The 16,453-nt window shown below is 32.3% G+C and overlaps 1 pseudogene; it reads left to right on the top strand.

The window, feature by feature from the left end:
• Positions 1 to 12,451: 12,451 nt before the first annotated feature.
• Positions 12,452 to 12,609, top strand: LOC133030684 (small nucleolar RNA R71; annotated as a pseudogene).
• The last annotated feature ends 3,844 nt before the right edge of the window (positions 12,610 to 16,453 follow it).

The following is a 16,453-nucleotide window of genomic DNA, read 5'->3' as shown; positions in this document are numbered from 1 at the left end:
CTTGTCTATTTTGGTATTTAGAAAGTTTGTTATATTAGTTTTTTTTTTCAAGTACGTTATAGCTATTTAGGACTAATTATAAATTTTTAGAAAATTCTGAATAAATTAGAGTACCGAAAATAAAATTCAAACTATTATTTATTACATGGATAAAAAAAAATAATCACGTATGCAATTAAATAAATTTTGTAAGAATTTACACAAGTATCCCTACACAAAGATCAATTTTGAGATTTCTTTTAACTAAGTGAATGAGCACGAACTTGACACCTATTGTTTTACTATGTTTCTTTTAATTTGACTTTGCTTTACCAATTTTGGTTTTGTCTAAACAAGTCTTCGAAGGACAACACAAAAATTAGAGAAAAGATTCAATTAGAGAAGAGAAAACCAGATTTAATCTTGAACTGGTTTCAGAGAAAATATGCACCAAAAAGAAACAACAAATCAAGTAAAGAGATCAGGGTAAGAGAGAGCAAGCACAACGCAAATTTTACAAGGTTCACCACCAGAAATGGGGCTACGTCCTTGGTGAGCTGCCTAAGAGAAAAACAGTCACAATCCACTATCAAGATCCAGTTTCTGAGCTCCAAGACACATGGATGGTCTAGTAGCTCAAGCTCTTCAATCCAGGTATGTACAATCTTTCTCAAAAACTCTCCTTTTCTTTTCTCTCTTAGGATCGAACCGATCATCTCACTTTTCTCTTTTTTTCTCTAACTTTTCTTCTATCTTCTTTCTGTCTAAACACGAGAGAAACTCTCTCTTTTTAGATCTAGATCTCTCATCTTCCTTTTTTATAGGGGTGTTCATCAAACCGCTCAAATTGCTCGCACCGCAAAAAAATTACGGTTTAAAATTCTTTGCGGTGCGGTCGCGGTTTGAATTTTTCCTAAACTGGGTGGTGCGGTTTGCGGTTTTGAATTATTAATAAGTGGTTCAAACCGCACCGCACATTATAAAAATACTAATTTTTATATTTATTTAGGTCCAATATGTGAATGTCCAACCCAAAGTCCACTAATTATTATATTGTTGAAACTTAAAAGTTTTTTTTTATATTTATTTTCAAGTCTTATGGTATTTTTTGACAAGTGTTGCTTAAGCTTTGTTGTATTTGTGATAGTTTAATTATTTGGTGATAGTCCAAACTGCAGAAACTGCAAAAACCACACCACACTATTTTCTGTAGTATGATTTCTGCGGTTTTTTAGTTTCGTGGCGCGGGTGCGGTTTGAGAAATTAGAAAAATCGCATGTGTGGGTTAGTTTGAAAAAATAGTCAAAAATTGCACTACCCGCACCGCAAACATGCCTACTTTTTTGTATTTCCGAGGAGTATATTGAAGCTGTAAGTATATCTGGACTTAAATTCTTCTATTTATAGTCGATGTATTAGCTGGATAAGTTAGTTAGGATCAACTAACTGTTTCTTGATTTTGGATTGCAAACGGTTAAGTTAGTTAGGTTTTGAATTGGTTTTAACTAACTTATTTTTAATTGATAATTGTGATAAGTCAGCTTATATGGAGAATTATTTCAACATTTTCAAACTTTATTTTTAGCATTATAATATACATGATGATAAAAAAAAATTAACTAAAAAAATATTTTGGAAGTTTTTTTTTTTTTTTTTGACGGAAAAATATTTTGGAAGTTGAAAGAAATAGAAAGCCTGCTAAAATAATCCTTTAAAGAGTGAACTACAGACATACGATATATCCAGGTTCTATGAATTGCTACATATAAATACTTAATTTATTTTATTCCAATAGATTGAGATTCGATACTTGGGAAATAACTTAGTGACTCTATGATGACCATTCAATTCTGATGATCATATCTTATTTAATTTGCTTAATTAATTAAATAACTACTTTGTGTAGAGACACACTGTACTCTACTGTCCTTTCTCTTTTTAACCCCGTTAATAATTTTATTGGTGTGCATGTGATGTGATTGATGGTGAATCGAATGTCTAAGACTCAAGATATAATTTCCTTAAAAAAAAAAACTCAAGATATAATAAGTCACTTTTTATGTTTACCCAAAAAAAAAAAATAAATAATAATACAAAGTACAAGTTGCGTGTTATGGTTATATTATATTATTTTGATTTTTTTTCTCTAAATTTTAACATCTACCTAATCATGTTTTTTGAATTTTTTTTTACCGTTAAAAATTCCTTTTGAACTATTGAGATTGTTAGATTTAAGGATTTTTGTCTAATTTCATTCAATATTACTATTTTAGTGATTGTTTATATACTAAACCATACTCTTCAGACTTTAATATTTACCAAATCATGTCCTTCGAACTTTAACATGTACTAAATCATGTCCCCTGAATTTTTATTCATGTTAAAATTTTTTTTTACAAAAATTGGACAAAAATCCTTAAATTCAATAAACTCAATAGTTTAAGGGGTATTTTTAACGACCTTAAAAGTTCAAGAGGCATAATTTGGTACATGTCAAAGTTCGAGCGGAAAAAATCTTCATTAACCTGTTATTTTTTTATATAACTAATTAGTTCTAATTATTTATTGTTATATATATATAAAAATTTTGTATGGTAAGAAGTAAGAACTCTTATTTTGTTCTCAGTATAAAGATATTTTCTTAATCATACATATTGTATTAATTGTAGACTTTTTATATTATAAATTAGTTATTATATACTTGTAGAAAATTAAAATTTTATTAATAAAAAAAAAATTGAACTACGTTGATACTCCAAAAAGCTAATAAAAAGTATATGTTTCTTCCACTAATATGGACCCATGCCATTAATTTTGGGGTAAGTTGAGAAATATTTTTTTTTTGTATTCATTAATAAAAAATACTCTTATATTATATTTTATTAAAATGTACCAACTTTTGTGAGTGGATTGTCCAATATATCTTCACCCTTTACTTAAGTCTAGCACCTAATTTTTATTAACTTAAGGGGTATAATGGAAACATCATCTATAAAAGTAAGTTTATCTCAAAGAATATAGAAATAAAGGTAAAAATTAAAACATGTAAAGTTAAGTGGGTATACAATGTAATTGTTGGAAATTATTTTACCAGGATCTTAGATCTACTCACAAGTATGTTTATTAACACCCTAAATATGAACTTTCTAAAACGATGAAATAAACACATATAAAGTTAAAGAAACCTTACATTGAGTGCAGCGGAATATAATGACTCCTTCCGTTCAGATATCTAGCCATTGATTCCTTTCTGTAGCAGAGCATTATCAATATCTGAACCTGGATCTCTTTCTCTGAATCTTTGATGCTGAATCTCCTTTGCTGATGATCTTTCTTCACGATCTTCCTCACTATGATTGAGGTATCACTTGCTGTGTGTGGGCACTACTCATACACTAAGAAATTTCGAAATTTCAAGAGGGAAGAGAAAGGCTCAGGTTTTTCTCTGAAGGAAAAATAGAAAATTTTAGTGTAATTTTCCTGAAGCCTTCACTATCTATTTATAGCATTCCACTAGGGTTAGGTTTGAATTATTTGGCATTAAAATAATGAAAATATCAGTTTAAATTTCCTACAAAAGTGGCAGGCCATACACTTAGTGGATTGGGCCTTGCTTTTTGCAATTTTGCAATTTTAACACCTTTTGTATCTGATTTTCTCAAAAATACCAATTTCCTAATTCAACCATTTAAATGCCAATTCTAACTATTTAATAACTATAAATAATTATTAAATAATATTGTCATTTATCATATTCATTAATTAACAAATATGCCCCTATAAACTCTTTCTTTACAATTTCGCCCTTACTTAGTGAAAAATTCACAAATAGACATAGTCTAATTTGAGAATTATAATTGATTAATCAAAACCAATTACATGAGTCTTACAAGCAATATTATCTCAACTAGTGGGGGGACCATGGGTCTATATAACCGAGCTTCCAATAAGTAGATCAAGAATTTAGCACTAAAATTCACTAACTTATTAATTCTTCGTTGAATCCACGCATAGAACTTAGAATTGCACTCTCAGTATATAGAATGTTCTATATGTTCCACCATATAGACACATCATTAGTTATCCATTGTTATAATCCTAATTTGATCAATGATCCTCTATATGAATGATCTACACTGTAAAGGGATTAAATTACCGTTACACCCTACAATGTATTTATTCCTTAAAACACTTGACCCCGTATAAATGATATTTCAGCTTATGTGAAATGAGTACTCCACCATTTATGTTCGTTTGGTCAAGCTCGAAGGAGATCATCCTTTGCTTACTATTCGCCAGATAGAAGCTATAGATTCCATGTTTATGATAGCGCTCCCACTCAATTGAACTACCGTGTTCCCAAAATGTACGTATCACCCTGACCTAAAAGTAGGCTTAACTAACAAATCAAAGAACACGAATAGCCTTTCAAGATTGAGCCTAATCATAACAGGATTAAGATCATTTGATCTAGGATCAACTAGGCGATATTGACTTGAATAGATATTACGGTAAGTTTAATAAATCTAAGTCAAAGTTCAATATCGGTCCCTTCCGATGCATACTCCATGCATCCAACCTGAGCTTTACTTTAACCAATGCTCTGGAAAGAACATAGCACTTCTCCAAATGCAAGTAAACTCTGTTGTAGATTATCATATCAGTAAAACCCTATGTCTGATAAATCTAGGAAACTTTATTCACATAGTCATGTTTGCTTTCCAATGTGTTGACGGCACAATAAACAGGATCAAGTATGTGAAAAGGGTTTCAGATGAATTCATACATTATGTACATATAATCATGAAATAAATCATGTGAACCATGCAACATTAAATGTTATTTCTGATCTATATTAATAAGTAAATCTGATTATATTGAAATGAGTTTTATTTAGGGCATAAAACCCAACAAACTCCCACTTGCACTAATATAAAACAAAAAGTGTGTTTCAAATAATCTCAACACCTTGATATGCAAATCAAGTGTAGTAGTAGTAAACTCCTCGTAATAGGATCTGAAAGGTTGAATTAACCACAACCTTTTCTCCACCATTACTCTTCCTTAATCACAAAATCATTGATAATGTGAAATTCCTCTCTATATGTCTACTCTCTTGGGATACTGGATTCTATACCTTTGGCAACTACTTTTGGTTAATCAGGAAATTAACACTAGTAGTTTAAGGCAATTTGGAATGGTGCCAAAGATGTATAGAACTTTCCTTAGGCGAATAAGTACCTTTCCCGGCTTTAACATTCGGTCTCTCTGGTAGACCTAGAGACTTCGGATAGGTTTTTAAACTTCTCCAAAATCACTATTCCACCCGGAAGTAACCACCATCTTATCGTAAAGATTTTCTAGCACAAAGGCAAATTTTGAAATCTGATATGGTGTAGTCTAAGAGTTTTTAAACACACTCTTATAGACTAACATATAGTTCCTCTTCTTTATCTTAAGATTTACTTGATTGTCTTCCAATGTTCTTCTCTTGGATTAATCTGATACCTACTCATTACTCCCACTCAACAGCAGGTGTCTGGTCTAAGGCATACAAAAGCATATCTAAGACCTCTCACTGTTGATGTAAGAAATTCTTTCATGGCTTTATCTTTTCTGGAATAGTTAAGACTTTTCCTTAGATAAATAAAATCTATGCCTAAGAAGTTGTGAAGCTTCTATAGATTGCCATTAGAAAGAAAATGCTTCAGCATCTTACTTAAGTTGCTTGCATTAGAGTAAGTAATTACCAGGTATACCACAAGCCATAGGTTTAGATAAACTCAAACCTATAATACTAGGAACAGGAAGTTTTGTTCAGTCCATTGAATGGACTTATAAACGAAAATTTCCTTTTATGTCCTTGTAATAGAAAACTTTAGGTTATTCCATGTGAATGGATTAAACCATAGTTCTATTCGCTTTCTTATTAGTTTCTTATCTTGACAATCCATTACTTGTTTAAACTCACAATGGATTTTAATCACTTGTGTCTCCCAAGTCATAAGAAGGTGAGTTCCTAGAAACTCTCCCACTACGACAAGGTACCGTGAATTATGTCGAAGAAAACTAAATGGTATTGATCTCTTCGGTTGTGACAAGACAACAGAGGCAGTGGGATCATCATATGTTATATAAGATGATAGAACACTTTTGGAATCAAGAATTAAATATCTCCTTTATTTGCTACTTGTTTTTCAGACTTAGTCATTTTCTTAGAAAAGTAGTATTTGTTTGAACAAACACTTTCTTATCTATTGACAATGGGATGGTCCACCCCTAATCACTTAGAAAAGCTAACAAACCATGGTTAACGAGTTCTAGCCTTTCTTAAGATTTTGATTAGGTCATCCATGAATCTAGTAATGATTTACATTAAGTATACAACCATTACATCATTCGAAATTGTATTACCATAGAAGGACTTAGGCAACGACTAGTAACTAATCATCAATATGCAAATCGAAATTTCGGGGAGGTAAGTTTGGATATAATTCAAAAATCAATTTAATGATCTTTGAACCGCATATCTACTAACTATTTCTCCACCCCTATCAGATTCGCAAGATCTTTAACCATTTACCTTAATGGTTTTAACTATTGCTTAGAAATTAATGAAATTTTTCAAACATTTCAAATTTCTTTGCTAAAAGGTATAATCTAGAGTTATCGTCTTAAGAATACAACGAAAAACTCATATCCACCCCCGAATGTACATCCATCCGCGAATGAGATGAACTACTTTTAGTGGATATAGGCATATTATCTCTTTGCGAGAGATTGATCATGTCAAATTCACTATGAATAAGATACAAATGCCATAGATTAAAAAATGTGGTAGTGTCTTTTGATGACATAGGTTTAGTTACATCAAAGAGTTCTTAGAATAGTGCAAGTGGATCCCGATCACGAGAATACCTAACTCATATTCCATACAAGTTTGAATCCATTAATAAAAGATGGACATTTAAACACTTGAGAAAGTGTAAGCGTATTGTATCCGGAATTAGAAATATAAGAAAATGTCTGTTTGGATTCTAAAATTAAAGTCAAAGACTTAAATTCAACCAAATATAATGAGTAATTCTTTCTTGGACCACCACTACTAATACAAACTCTAAGTCAGATTTGCCCATACAAGTAGGAGATTTCTAAGATTGAGGATTTATATCAATTGGGAATAGAATTTCGGGATTATAATCATATACATCATTTAATTTCTTAAGAGAAAATATAATGACATGAAATGATTTATAGACCATTCATCCAATGATATGTTTTGAAGCTAATTCGAAATGAATAAGCTAAGAGGAATTAGGATAATTTCGTTTATAAATAAGAATCCAACGATGCTTCGATTAGAGAAAGACAAAGTAATCTTATTTATGTAATCTTCTTGTTTCATATTGTAAAAATACTAGTCTAAGGTGTCATCAATTGATGAACAGTTAGATGTCGCATATACAATACTTATCTTTCGAGATCTTACACTATTATGTATGTCTAATGGTGAAAATCCATTAGGGATTTATCTCATTAGAAAAACAAACATGTTAGACCAACAATGAAGATTCGAAATCAAACTACAACTTAATAACAGAAAATAACATGGTTCAATATAAATTCATACACAATTCAGAAATTATAAGCATATAGCAAGTAGGAATGACTAGTGAAAATACTAAAACATACAATCCTAAATAATTTCCAAGGTTTTCAACAAACTGATACAAAGGTCCCGTAGGCGAGAGTCAAAGCATCATTTATTGAATAGAGTTGTCAGCTCTTCTAAAATAGAAACCATTCTAGCAACCTTTTATTCGATCAAAATAAGAATCCAACGTTGTCCCGGTAGGCGAGAGTCAAGGTTATTCTCATTTTATGAGCTTCCACCATTGTTTCATGTTTCATAAGTTTATCTCTAAGTAGTCACCGTAGGGGAGAGTCTAATAGAGACGAAAACTTACAAAACACTTATCAAATGAAATCTTACGGTGTTAAATGCGTTCAACGAATAACCATCCATAGGGGGACGAAGTCTAGCATCTCGAGGTTATATTGAAAACATTTAACTTTTGTAAGACCAACAATGGAGATCGAATATCTTAATAATAATCAAGCTCATTATTTAAAGTGAGTTGTATTTTCTTTGATTCTCTTTATTTAATCTATTTATTTTAAATATATATTTTATTAAAATTTCCAATTTAGAATGAAAAATTCTAAATATAAATTTTAATTTAATATTTATAAATTTTACTTAGATGGATATGAAAATAATATGAATTATTTCCATCTTAGTAATAATTTCCAATAAATATTTAGAAAAATATTCAATTTAAGTTGTTTGTTGCTATAATTTTAAACACTACGCAAGTATACGCAATCAAGTAGTAAATCTCACACAGGTGAGGTCGATCCCACAGGGAACTGGATTAAGTACCACTAAATTATACTTATGATTCTATTCGGTAAATCGAAAGCAAGTATGATTTAAAAACAGTAAAATATGAAAGAAATTCAGAAAAACTTAATAACACAATTTAAAGTTAAGCAAGATGAGACAATAGGGAGGAGAATCCTGTTGTTGTTTACCCAAGTCGTTAATGATTAATCACTATCCTATTCTTGGGGTGAATGACAGATTATAAAATAACCTAGCTCCTTTCAGATCTTCTAGATTCTAAATCACATGTTATCTAATTAATTCCTTAACTAAACTAACATGAAATCAGCATTAAGCAATAATCTACTCGTCACATAAGTCATGTAAATACTTTCGTTTCACATAGAACATTGATTATCTTAATTTTAGCATTCTCAATTCTCACTTTTCAGATTTTGAATTGAGATCATAGAGCATGCACAAGGTGATCAATCTTAAACATGAAATTAAACACAAATTAAGATAATTTCACACACAAGAATGGAGGAATGGTAATTAAACATTAACTAGGAAAACATTAAACAACAATCATCATCCTCCCTAAATGGGAAATTTAGTTCAGAAACAAATCCATAACCATTCCTATAGCAATATTCAACATAAATAAATTAAAGAGGAATAAAGAAAAGAACTGTTTGAGGATGAATTCTGGATCTTCACTTGAATCTCTATGCTCTTCCTGCCGCTCTCGACTCGTGTTTTAGGGTTCCAAATCGCTCTCACGACTTCCAATCGCGAGCTTTCTATTTATAATTGAAATTTAGGGTTCGATGGACGAAAATGCCCCTGGTCCGTACGGGATCTCGCCGCGGCCAAGCTTCCTCTCGCCGCGGCGAGAATGTGCCAAATTTAGGCACTCTCTGTATCTCGTAACTCGCCGCGGCGAGCCTCTTCATCGCCGCGGCCAGATATGCAAAAACTCAAAAATTAAGTTTTTCTTCGGCTCAGCACGTCTTTTAATGAATTTCTGCACCCGAGACCTCTTTTACTCCAAAGATCCTGAAAACATAGAAAACAAGCGTAATTCCGTCCCAACACAGCTAAAAATGCACATAAATTGGATCCAAAACATAGGCTAAAAATAGCCTAACAAACTCCCCCAAACTGACTCTTTACTCGTCCCCGAGTAAACTAAGACTAAACTAAAAAAAACTGACAATGATAGCTGAACTTTCCAACAAATTAATTGTTACCACCACCTGCACAACTTCAATCCATCAATAACCAGAATTTCAACTTGCCAACTCTAAGAACTAAGTTGAATGTGCAATTTACAAGTAAGTAATTCATACAAACATAAAGCATCGCAATTTCCATCAATATCACAACTGTTCTAACTTTCCAACATCCCACTAACACATGATCAATAAGTTTGAATGACATACTCCTCTCCACTAATGTTGACAAATTTCTATTTGGAATCAATAGGTCTTTTTCGGTTAACATCACATGGCTCAGGTACGTGGGTAGGTGAGAAGTCATTTAGGCTATCCTATACCATAAGCACTATTAACCAAGCAAGCCTAAACATTTATTTTGCTTTCTTTCCATATATCCCAAAAACAGAAATAAGAGATTGCAATTTTCTTGTGTGTGTACCTCATAATTTTCTTAATTTTTTCAAGAAGACACATTTTTTTTTTATAGGCACAACACACAATATTATTCTTTTTTTTTCTTTTCAATCTCTCATTCCTACACTTTATATTTTTTTTTTTTCACTTACAACACTTATTCCCCCCCAAACTTGCTTCAAGGCTCATGGCATAACAAAATATGTTCAGGGTGAAAAGAGTTTAGAATAACGAATTCAGCTCCGTGAAGTGGTGAAAAATTTAAAAACAGGCTAAGGCTCAACTTTGGGTATACTATGGATAAAACTTTTTTTTTTTAGGTAGGCTTGAAAGGCTCAATCGTTCCAAAGAAAACTTGCCTAAATCACTTTCCAAACAAAAATCATCAAGGATTTCGCTTCAAGAGAGTATGTCAAACAAATTCTATTCCATGTTCAATCAATCATTCCACAAACCAAATAGAACAGAGGTGATATGTGAGAATAGCAAATGTTTTAAATCTACATGAATCACTTCCTAGCACACATCCAATTTAATTCAAACAGTTGCAAGTCAAGCACACAGTTATGTTTTAATCCATTGCACAAGTGAATAACAACAATTCAATCAATCTTTCAATTTAGCTATCACGCAAGACTAAAACTAAAACAAACTAAACTAGAACAAATAAACGCGAAAAAAATTAAGTTTCTCCCCCCAAACTAAAATGCACATTGTCCCCAATGTGTGAAAATAAACCAGGGTGAGAGAGACTTACCTGAGACCCATCAGAAGGGATCAAGTCCACCCTTTGCATTCAAAAGAGCCCTCGTACTGAATGAAGAAAATTTACCACCAATAGTGTTGATTTCAGAGTTTTGCCCAAGAGTAAGCTCACCTTCAGAACTACCACACATCAATCTTTTCCAACGACGTTGAATCGTTCGAAGTCGCTCTTTAGGCTTTGCTTTCTTCTTATCAGCTTTAACAAAAGAACCCTTCACCATCTCAATCTTGCAACAGGTAGGAATGTCAGTTGGGGCAAAAACATTAAAATTGACCTCTTCATCTTGGACTCGCAACTTTAACTCCCCCTTTTGAACATCTATTAATGCTCGACCCGTGGCCAAGAATGGTCTTCCCAAAATAATGGGAATAGTTGAATCTTCCTCCATATCAAGAATTAAGAAATCAGCAGGGAAGATAAACTTACCAACCTTCACCAGTACATCTTCAATTATGCCACGAGGATGAGTTAGAGAACGATCCGCTAGTTGTAGAGTCACTGTTGTGGGCTTTGCTTTTCCCAATCCTAGCCTTTTGAAGACAGACAACGGCATTAGATTAATGCTTGCTCCCAGATCACATAGAGCTTTAGTTTCCACTGAACCCCCTATAGAGCATGGAATATTGAAACTACCCGGATCTTTAAGCTTGGGCGGTAATTTCTTTTGCAAAATGGCGCTACACTCCTCAGTTAATGCCACTGTTTCATAGTCCTCCATTTTTCTCTTCTTAGACAATATCTCCTTCATGAACTTCACATAACGGGGCATTTGTTCCAAGGCTTCAGCAAAAGGAATGTTGATGTGTAGTCTTTTGAAGACCTCTAGAAATTTTGTAAACTGCTTGTCTAGATTGGTCTTTCGGAGTCTCTGAGGATAAGGTATCTTCACATGATGATCAATACTGATTGGTGGAGACTGTTGTGGTGGTGCAGGGCTATCAGTAGCCTTCTTTTCCTTTGGTGCCGTGTACGTGCCTGTTGATCCTGAGCCCCATCTTCAACTGGTTGCTTGCCACTAGGTCCTTCATAACTCTTTCCACTCCTCAAGGAAATTGCTTTACATTGCTCTTTTCCTTTTGCCTCACTAGTGCTAGGTGAATTTCCTTGAGCTTGGTTTGCCACTTGAGTAGACAATTGTTCCATTTGAGTTTCTAGAGTTTTAATAGAGGCTCTAGTCTCCATCATGAATTGGAGCAATAAATCAGCTTGGATATTGGAGCCTCCACTAGGACTTTGTTGTTGGTTTTGTTGGTGCTGATTTCTCTGCTGGTAGAACCCCTGTTGGTTGTGCCCATAATTATTATTTTGGGAGTAGTTCCCAATGGCTTTTGCTTGATCCATTGGCAAATTATCCACATCCGCGACACTGCGAAAAGTGATGGTTGCCTCCACATATCTCACAAATAACTTGGGCTTGTTTAGCTTGCCCCCGCAATCGGCTTTGTCGAGGCCTCAACTTGAGCTGTCAACTTTGTGATGGCATCAACCTCTAGCACACCAGCTACTTTCTTAGTTTGACTCCTTTCAGTTGGCCACTGCTGATTATTTAGAGCCATCTCCTCCAATAGATCGTACGCCTCATTAGCACTCTTTCTCATAAAAGCTCCACCAGCTGCTGCATCTATCAGAGTTCTAGTGTTACCAACCAACCCGTTGTAGAAATTGTGAACCAGCATCCACTTTTCTATGCCATGATGAGGGCATTTTCTGATTAGATCTTTAAACCTCTCCCAAGCCTCATGGAGAGATTCATTATCTTGTGACGAAGTTGTTTATTTCTCCTCGTAGCTTTGCGTACTTTCTTTGGAGGGAAGAATTTAGACAGAAATTTTGTTGCTAAGTCTGTCCATGTTGCTATAGAATTTGGTGGCAAGGAGATCAACCAACTCTTGGCTCGCTCTCTCAGTGAGAATGGAAACAGTCTCAAACGGATGGCGTCATCACTAACCCCATTGACTTTGAAGGTCTGACATAACTCCATGAAGTTCGATAGATGCAGATTGGGGTCTTCAGAAGGGAGTCCACCAAACTGGACTGAAGACTGCACCATTTGTAGTATGGCAGGCTTAATCTCGAAATTGTTTGCATCCACTGCCGGTGGCCTGATACATGACTGCACTCCCGTCAGAGTAGGGAGAATGTAATCTCTCAAGCTACGGCCATTAGCTTGATCTTCCACGGCACCTCCATTATTACCGTTATTACCCCCATTGTTTCCAGCATTATTGTTCACATTCGCGACCATGATCTACGATGTTTCAAATTCTGTCGAAACTCTTTCTTGCCTCTTGTTCTTTCGATTCCTCCTGCAAGTTTTCTCAATTTCAGGATCAACTGGTAATATGACTGTTTGTCCTTGGCGGCGCATGCACTTAGGATTCCTGAAATGGATCAAGAAAATCTTGCAAGAAAAAGGTTAGAAAAATCAGCAAGAGAAAATATACCAAAGTAGAAGTTAGTATAATTTTATGTAATATTAATCTTTAACAATTCCCCGGCAACGGCGCCAAAAACTTGTTGCTATAATTTTAAACACTACGCAAGTATACGCAATCAAGTAGTAAATCTCACACAGGTGAGGTCGATCCCACAGGGAACTGGATTAAGTACCACTAAATTATACTTATGATTCTATTCGGTAAATCGAAAGCAAGTATGATTTAAAAACAGTAAAATATGAAAGAAATTCAGAAAAACTTAATAACACAATTTAAAGTTAAGCAAGATGAGACAATAGGGAGGAGAATCCTGTTGTTGTTTACCCAAGTCGTTAATGATTAATCACTATCCTATTCTTGGGGTGAATGACAGATTATAAAATAACCTAGCTCCTTTCAGATCTTCTAGATTCTAAATCACATGTTATCTAATTAATTCCTTAACTAAACTAACATGAAATCAGCATTAAGCAATAATCTACTCGTCACATAAGTCATGTAAATACTTTCGTTTCACATAGAACATTGATTATCTTAATTTTAGCATTCTCAATTCTCACTTTTCAGATTTTGAATTGAGATCATAGAGCATGCACAAGGTGATCAATCTTAAACATGAAATTAAACACAAATTAAGATAATTTCACACACAAGAATGGAGGAATGGTAATTAAACATTAACTAGGAAAACATTAAACAACAATCATCATCCTCCCTAAATGGGAAATTTAGTTCAGAAACAAATCCATAACCATTCCTATAGCAATATTCAACATAAATAAATTAAAGAGGAATAAAGAAAAGAACTGTTTGAGGATGAATTCTGGATCTTCACTTGAATCTCTATGCTCTTCCTGCCGCTCTCAGCTGTGTTTTAGGGTTCCAAATCGCTCTCCCTGACTTCCAATCGCAGTTTTCTATTTATAATTGAAATTTAGGGTTCGATGGACGAAAATGCCCCTGGTCCGTACGGGATCTCGCCGCGGCCAAGCTTCCTCTCGCCGCGGCGAGAATGTGCCAAATTTAGGCACTCTCTGTATCTCGTAACTCGCCGCGGCGAGCCTCTTCATCGCCGCGGCCAGATATGCAAAAACTCAAAAATTAAGTTTTTCTTCGGCTCAGCACGTCTTTTAATGAATTTCTGCACCCGAGACCTCTTTTACTCCAAAGATCCTGAAAACATAGAAAACAAGCGTAATTCCGTCCCAACACAGCTAAAAATGCACATAAATTGGATCCAAAACATAGGCTAAAAATAGCCTAACATTGTTACAAAATTAATTTAAATTAATTTACAACTCAAATTTAATTTTCTATAAATATATATTGCATTTCGAAAAATTAAAGTATTTAAGAATACAATTTTCGAAAAATGCATATTAAAATAAAAAATAAATCCTGGAAAAATTATTCTAATTTAATGTTGGCCCAAAATTAATTAATAAAATTAATTTACAACAAAAAATATAATTTTCCTATTTAATTAAATATATAAGAAAAATTTCAAATATTTAAGTATGATGATGAAAATCAACTTAAATATTAATTTTCTATTTAATTAAATACACTAGAAAAATACTTCAAGCAAAAATATCATCTATCTAGATTTTTCTTTGACTAATTAATTCAATTTCTAATAATATACTTTAATTCAATTTATTTTAAATTAATCAATAAATGAAAAAATCATTGATTTAAGTTGATCCAAGAATTAATTAAAATAATTAATTTACAACTTAATCTATTTTTTAAATAAAATTCGAAATTCCAGCATTTAAGAAATGCAATTTCGAAATTTGATTAATAAAATAAAAAAAATATTTTGAAAATTATTTAAATTTAGTTGAAAAAAATAAATTTCAACTAAAAATAATTTTCTATTTAATTAAATGTCATGAAAAAGAAATATTTAAGTATGATAATAAAAATCAACTTAGATATTTAATTTTCAAATTAATTAAATGTATTAAATTCAAGAAATAAATAATTAAGTTTAGAGAAGGCTTAATTATTAATCTCTAGTTTAATACTAGGAAAAATATACTTAAAATAAATTGTACCAAAATTAATTATATAAATAATTAATTTCACAATGTATAATACTTTCCTTTTAAATATTAGAAATAATAAGTAGTCTAGAAATAATTATCTAGAAAATATCTTATTTGACTAAGTATCTTTTCCACAAAATTTGAAAAAATATCTAATTTAAGTTGTATTAGAAAAAATCTAGAACTTAAATATTTTCAAATTTAAATTTAATTAAATATCAAAAATTAAGTTGCAACCACTTAATTCAAAAATATTCCATTTTAAGTTAATATTTGAAAAGATATTAACTTAAAAAATATCTAAAGAATCTTAATAACCAATGCCTAAAATTCCTCAACTTAATTTTGAAATTTGAAATTCAAAAGATATTCAGATTTAAGTTGGTTACTTGTAGATAACTAAATATCAACTTAAATAAGAATATTTAATGAAAAATTTAAATTAAGTTCCAGAAAGAATCTAGATGGTTATAATTCTATATTTAATTAAATACAATAAAATACATATAGTTTAGCTTAGAATAAAAATTCTTTAAACTATAATTTTCTTAAATTAATTTCAAAATAAATGAAATTAATTATGTTGCTAATCAATTTTATTAGGTTAAACTAGTGTAATTAACCTAGTACAGTTGTTCAAATCAGGCAAATGGGCCTTCACAATTGGGGTGGTTTGTGTGAGGGGGTGCTGGGTTCAGTATGTCGTACCCACTTCTATGGCTCCCAACTCTCACACAAGGCCCAAAAGAGAGGAATTTAACCTTAATAAGAACAACTGTTATTAATTGAATAGGCCCAAAAACTAAATGGGCCTAAATAAATTCTATCAAGAACTATGATCATTTATCTTAGCAACAACAACCTATATGTATCTATAATCAAATTAAACACATAGGCTCACACAGGCACACTTTGGATGAGTCCTATCATGTTGCTAGGTCATACACAGATGAAAGAAGATTGTAAATATACCTGTTACAAATTATTAACTTGACCAAGGGAGCCATCAGATCATTAGATCTGGCAAAAAGTAACCATGGCTATTTGCAATCAAGTAATAATAGGTTTTGAAAACTTACAAACAAGCTAAAACACATACTCCTGCAACAAGGTTAGCTGGATAGTTGGATGTAGGATTTATTTAATTTTAAATTAAATATTTAATTTCGAAATAATTAATTAATTAAAAAATAATTTTT

The sequence above is a fragment of the Cannabis sativa genome, chromosome 8 (assembly GCF_029168945.1).
Source record: "Cannabis sativa cultivar Pink pepper isolate KNU-18-1 chromosome 8, ASM2916894v1, whole genome shotgun sequence".
In the NCBI taxonomy this organism is placed as follows: domain Eukaryota; kingdom Viridiplantae; phylum Streptophyta; class Magnoliopsida; order Rosales; family Cannabaceae; genus Cannabis; species Cannabis sativa.
Note: the sequence above shows the minus strand (reverse complement) of the source record. Positions and strands in the feature narration are given on the sequence as shown.